Raw genomic sequence first — 7,395 nt, forward strand, 5'->3', positions numbered from 1 at the left:
AGGAACTCTTTACCAAGACAAAAGCAACAACACTTCTAAAATTCCTGTCATTAACAAAATTGAAGCAATACATATAAATGAACATACATAGACAACAGACATAACTCCTCTAAGTCAAATGAAATAAGTAAATAAGACAGATCATGACCTTTGCTGCCATGAGCATGGCCCAAAGGGCAGACATGGCGTTAAAAACGAAACACTACTACTACTACTCTACTGAGGTGAAGGGAGCAGGATCGTTCAAGTAGCATGTATATCAAGTAGTAGATGCTTTACAGGAGCAACCTCCTTGGAAGATTTTTATGACCTCACTGTGCTTTATTCGTATGTCTTGCTCCCAGTTTGTCCCCCTTCATTAAACATGACGGACGTCAGTAAACAGCTGGACGAGGCTTTGAAATCACATATTTCATGACGCACGAGTACAGAACGTGTAGGCTATGCGTTATGCACGGATGCTCTTTGTGTGAAACACTGTCGTTACCCGTCTGTCCGATGCTGCGGGTCAGAGGAGGAGTGTGTAGCAGCGGTTTGGCCTGGCGGTCAGCACTCATGGTGCTGACCGGAGGAGGGAGGGGCAGGGCGGGAGCTTGTAGCTTGTATCAATAACTCAGATAAATGCCCGTCAGATATCAAAACACTACTGGGGGGGGAATTGATGACAGAGTGGGTAATCCAGGGCAAAAGGGCAGGTGCTTGAGCACCACTAGGGGTCTACCTGTGCACGTGCCTGATAGGTAGATTGATCCTTTGCAGGAAATTTCTTCGTTACAGCAGCTCACATCAGACAACAACAACTTCTTGTATACATACAACATTCACTTACAGTGTAGAAACAAGCAATAACCGCAGTACGAACCTTAAATCTTTCTATATAAGGTGATTTTAAACACATGGGACTGTGCAATTTTACTAACAGTGGGACTGTTAATTTTTGGACAATGTTTACTAAGGGTAATGTGCAAATTTTCCACCAGCTTGTTACTGACAGAAAGTCTATTTTTGTGTGTTAATGTTATTGTTTTGTTGTAAATTCTGTTAATTTTTGTAAATGCAAATTTTGGTATTTTGTAAATTCTAGTTTTTCTTTAAATTTATTGCTTATAACACTGTAGAGTATGGTACCTTAATTTCATTATACCTGCTATAATGACAATAAAGATATTCTGATTCTGAATAAGAATAAAAATACAGTATGTACAGTACAGTATGGTTCTATATAAATGTAAACACTTTTTATGGTGTATGCATAGCGTACAAAATTAGTATTTATTGAGGTACGTAAACATTGGTTTAATGGTGCATGTATAGCATACAGAAGTAGATATTTATTATAAATGATTAGGAATTATTTTAAATTATTATGAATTGTTGAACAGTCTGATAGCAGTTATAAGAAAAGATTCCCTGTAGCGTTCAGTCCTGCATTTGGGAGGAATCATTCTGTGACTGAATGTGCTCTGTGGAAACACCTCCAGGGTATAAAGTGGGTGTGAATAGTTATTGATTATGGAGTTAAGCTTTGTGAGCATTCTTAACTCTGCTACCTGCTGAACTGAGTCCTGTTCAGACCCCACTATTGAGCTGGTCTTCCTGATCTGTTTGTTTATTTGGTTTGTGTCCATTGTTCGAGCACTCTCACCCCAGCAAACCACTCCAAAGAAAAGAGCACTGACCACCACCGACTGATAGAAGGAGCACAAAAGGGGCCTGCTGATGTTAGAAGATCTCAGCCTTCGTAAGAAGTACAGTCTGCTCTGCCCCTTTTTGTACTCTTGAGGTATCTGTGTTTGTGGTGGTGTGTGCATTATATTTGGTTCTGGAATATTCCACTATGTTACGGCTTGATATATAAACAGAAACCCTGGTGGTTTATGCCACAGACACACGGCTGTACGGTTCACACGACACAAACTTCATCTCTTTAATTGAGAGTCTTTAGGCCTATAAATAGAGGATCAGAGGAAATGCAAGTCCAGGTTTATTGTGTGTTCGCTGTAATATGCAATACATACAACTGCGGTAAAGTTAGTTTAATATTCAACATTCCGATCTATATAAATGGTTGAAAAAACACCTAGCACCTACTTATTTATGATTTCTTACACACATAAATTTAGGCAACATACTACAAAAACTATTTGATGGTAATTTTAAGATGACGTGTATTTATTTGCAGAAGGATGAAGCTCCCACTTCAGCTAAGGTGTTAAAGAGCTTCATCAAACTAACAGAGAAACGTAGGAAACATTTACTCTGCACTTATTACAGAGAAATAAATCTATTAAAGTCTTGTCAACTATTTTTTTATATATAACACATATTAGTGTCCCTCACATCTTACAAACCTTGTTTTATAGGTACTGCTTTTATATTTATTTTATTTTAATTTCTTTAAAACAAGGTGTGTAGAATCAAGGACGGATTAAGGATAGTCTGGGCCCCTGGGCAAAGTTTTTTTTGCCCGTTGGGTAGAGAGCAACTGAGTAGAGCATTTGTAAAGCTCCTACTGGTACCCCCAATGCCTCTATCCCTGACTGAGGCTGGGTACTTAGCACTTCTGTTTTGAAATGCAGCTTCTCCTCTACTAACAAGAATCGACTTGGCTTGGTCGGTAATGGTGCTGGGCCATAAAGCAGGGTCGTTGACCGTTTCACACCAGGAGTTGGGGTCCTTGCCCTCCTCATTTGAAAAACGACACTCACACGATGCAGCTGGCTGGTCTGATTGTGGGTCTGACACACCTGCAACTTTCCTTTCATGGTCTTTCTGCTGCTGGTCTGTGTTAGCCTGGCAGGGCTGGCATTCCTGCTCTGCACCTGACTGGGTCTGCAAAGGTACATAGTCACTGACAGGTGACACTAAGCCAGTGGTGATCACATCTTCATTGCTAGAACTCTGATCACTGCTAACATTAGCAATACTTGTCTCACTCATATCCAGCGGTTTCTCAAAGAAGTTTGAGATCAAAGGAACGCTTTTCAGGAAATCTGCCTGATTTGCTTCCTTAATCTTTTTTGCTTTTCTTTTTGAGGCACCACTTTTTTGTTTGGGATCCATGTTATTAATGGCAAGTGTTCCTTAAGATGCAAATATAGAAGCTTGTCTTGCAAATTCCTATTCCTATCCAATACTTACTATGTTGTTTCTATGTTGTATGTTCAGGAAAAAAATACAATCACAAAATTGTAGACCAGATACAATATGTAATAAAAAAAGGCTGACCTATAACTATTTAGCTATAAATTGTTGTTATTGTAAATGTATTGTATGTATGTACTAATATTATAAAGCTTACACTTCTCCTATTATCAATAATGTAATATGCAAATAACAATAAGCTTTTAAAAAAGCTGTGAGTTGCTAGTTAGCAACGTTACACTAGCCTTGAAAAAGGCTGTGAACCTTTCAAAGTTTAATATATTATATATAGTAATATAATATTATATCATGTAATATAATATAATATAATATATAAGCCTTTGAAAAGACTATGAAAAGAATGTAACAGAATATATGCAATATAGTATAGTATAATATAATATAAAAATATTTATATATATTATAAAATAATATAATGCAGTATAAAGGGCAATGAGCCTTTAAAAAAGGCTGTTGGTTGCTGATCTGGTAATAGCAAGGTAAAAGTTGTAGTAAAAGCACAGAGCAAGTTCACAAGCTGAACTGTCTGAATGTGAGGAATGTGGGCCATGTGATAGCTCAGTGGTTAAGGTACTGGACTAGTAAACAGAAGGTTGCCGGTTTAAGCCCCACCACCACCAAGTTGCCACTGTTGGGTCCCTGAGCAAGGCCCTTAACCCTCAATTGCTCACTGTGTAAGTCGCTTTGGATAAAAAGCATCTGCTAAATGATGTAAATGTAAATGTGAGGAGTTTTGATACTGGCAGGGGGTTTTATATAGATCTTGCATATTCACTTGGAAGTTCTCGCAACGCCTGATTGGCTCAGCCCCCGTGGGAATTTAGGGCAATGTAATAATTTTTCACCACTGAGTGAGAGAGTGGGGGAGGGGCAGCCACTATCTACTGCAAAAAATGCTGTTTTGTGTGTGTGTGTGTGTGTGTGTGTGTGAGAGAGAGAGAGGCATGGAGAGGGAGACAGGGGGATGGTTTTGAGTATATTAAAAATGCTGTGTTAATGATATTAAATCAAGTTTAATTATTGTCGAGACCCCTTCACACTGCCTTGAAACATGTCAAGTCATGTCAAACTGTCATTGAATAGTCATTGAATAACAAGCTGAATAAAATATGTTTTCCAATAAATAATCCTCAAACAAAATATCAGGGTTACACGCATACGCAGCCACAGCTACTACAACAAAACCACTTGCTGTTTCATCATCTGTCACCAAACCAAAATTGTGCTACTCAGTAAAATTAGCTTGCAGTTCTGTTGTATGAAAAGGCACTTTTCCTTTCATGCATTCCTTTAGAGCTAGAGTGACCACTGGTCTCTTTACTGTTGTTTATTAAAGGGGAAACATGAAACTAGTCCAATGGCTTGTTGTTTTCACATAAGTGGAATCACACCCTTGGCCAAATTCACTCAATTTAATCGGTGTCAAAGATAGCATTCATCAGACAAATTGCTTGTCTTAAATTTAAATAATTGCAAAATTGCTAAATTAATTTGTGTCTCTGCGCTTAAGAGAAATTGAACATAATAATTTTGAAACAATACAAATTCAGAAACATTAAGTAAGGGCCTGAATCGCATATTTGCAACAAAACGTCTGTTATGAAATATGGTAGCTTGCCTGGCAATTTGTAGGTCCCTAGAAAGTCAAGGAGCCATGGTAAACGACTTCTATGGAAGTCAAGGGCCCCATAGCAGGGGCCCTCGTGATCAAGGGCCCTCTAATGGTATACCCTGCTCTTCTCTAGGGCCCCCTGGTAGGGGCTCTCATAACCAGGGCCCTCTAAAAATATGCCCCCCTCTTTCCTAGGACCCCTAATAGCCAGAAGTCGAAGTCAGAGCAGTGCCACAACGCCTCATCCATTTTCATAAGGGGCCCAAAAGCATGGCTAGGGCCCCCAAAAGCATGGCTAGGGCCCCCAAGAGGCCCTGGGGTCAAAGTCCCTAATAGTCAGAGGATCCTTAAAATGGAGGGCCCTCGGAAATAAAAATATATTGTATCATAAATGTTGATAGGCATCGCAAAATGTTTTGGGCGCTGGCCCCACTGGCCCGGTCAGTAATCCAGCGTAGTGTGTAGAATGTGAGGAACATTAATATGTGTTTATAAAAAATAGTTTGGGTTTATTATATTAAATCATAGCAGAGTTTAATAGATGTATTTATCTCCCATATAAAAGTATTATGGATTTACTGATCTTAACTTAAATGAAAGTAAAATAAATATAAAAGTAGTTTCTATAAAACAAGGTTTGTAGGATGTGAGGGACACTAATATGTGTTTATAAATAATAATAATAATATGACTAACGGATAATAATAGTCTTACTGCAATCACACTAATAATACAATAATAATACTAATTATAATAAACAATAATAATAATAATCATCATCATAATCCGGTACGAACTTCACTTTCTCTTTCTCTCCTCCTTTCCACACTAAAACAATAACACTTGACTGCACCCCAACAGGGCATTCAGTATAACTCAGGCATTCTTACAAAAGTTATAAACTTACAAAAGTTATAACTTATAAAAGTTCCACTAACTTTACCGCATTATAGAAATCTCCACTTTTTCTGCTGCTTGTGCTGCTGGTTTGATTTCTGTAGTTAAAGTTTTAGGTGGAGTGTTTCACACCGGATCAGCTGTGCGCTTCTGTCGGATGTTTTACCTCGTTATTGTTATTGTTATTGTTGGATTTGTTTGCAGTAAAACTCCTGGAATAAACGCTCGGTAATTCTGTCTCGGTAAGTAAATCAGCACTTATTTCTACATATTAGATCAATACTGAACCCATCAGAAGAATAAAGGAGCACATGGAGTGATGTAGTAACATTACAGTGTTACACTCACCAGAACTGTTATATAATAGTCTCGCCAAAAACATAAAGGAAAACATGTTTTAAATGATTTCCAGTGTGGGTTTTCACAAAATTGCTGCTTCAGTGTTTTAGATCTTTTGGTCAGATGTTTCGATGGTACACTGCAGTACAGTTATAATCACTTTATAAGTGTTCATAACTTTTATTGATGAATACATCAGGTTCATGCAAAGACTCGATATTTACAGTGTTGATCCTTCATTCACAAGTTTACCCTGGTATCTGAATATCAGCTTCTGACTGATGGAGACTCATTCCTGCCTAATCAGTGCTCGGAGTTTATTACTATGTGTGTTTTTGAGGATTGACCACAGGTTCTCTATAGAATCATTGTATCTTAAAAATAATAACAAAGAAAAACATGTTAAAATAATGTCTTTAAGATTCTTGGGACTATACCGTCAATAAACGATTCATATATTGAATGTGCCACTACCAAACGGTTGAGATGTTGATGGTAGAAGTGCATTATGTCGTGTTTGATTAATCTAAGTAATGCATATCTTACACATTAAAGCAAAGTTTTACTATATTTTCTATATGACGCTTGAGTGGTCGACAGCTCGTCTTCTATGCTTACTTTTTAACATTTGACCTCTTTTCTGTATTATTTAAGTGTTGGTAAGCGTAACATGGAGAATATAGGAAGTGTACAGAGTTTATGTTTATGCTAAGCTAACACCCATGCAGACGTTTCTCTGAGCAGACAGGACAAAATATAGCGATAAAAGGACAGAAGATGGACTGAGTGTGTTTATTAATGATAATAGATGATAAATGATAGATGATGTAACCCAGAACATCATCACTATTAAAGATCAAATCTGCTGGGTGGATATTGATACTGTTAGCTGTTAGCATGAGGCCTGTGACAGCATGACAGCCTTTTCATTCATAACATAATAGCTGCACATAATGTTCAACCCAACATCAGTAAAAGTTGGGACAGAGTTGTAAAGGCAAATAATAAAAACACAGACGACGTCTTGAAGGCAGCACATGTTGCTCTAAGATCTGAATGTACTTTTCTGTATTAATGCTGCATCACAGAGTGTAAATGATTTTTACCAAGGGCACTGACACGTAGTGGTGGGTGTATCGATCCAAATATCCATATTATCGATACCATTGTTGGTATTGGTATCGGATCGATACTAGAGTGAGGGTGATTGACTGTGATCTTGTATTTCTTCCATTTTCGAATGATCGCACCAACAGTGGTCTCTTTCTCACCAAGCTTCTTGCTGATGGTCTTGTAGCCCATTCCAGCCTTGTGCAGGTCTACAATCTTGTCCCTGACGTCCTTTGATAGCTCTTTGGTCTTGCCCATGGTGGTGGAGAGAT

The sequence above is a fragment of the Trichomycterus rosablanca genome, chromosome 4 (assembly GCF_030014385.1).
Source record: "Trichomycterus rosablanca isolate fTriRos1 chromosome 4, fTriRos1.hap1, whole genome shotgun sequence".
Lineage (NCBI taxonomy): Eukaryota > Metazoa > Chordata > Actinopteri > Siluriformes > Trichomycteridae > Trichomycterus > Trichomycterus rosablanca.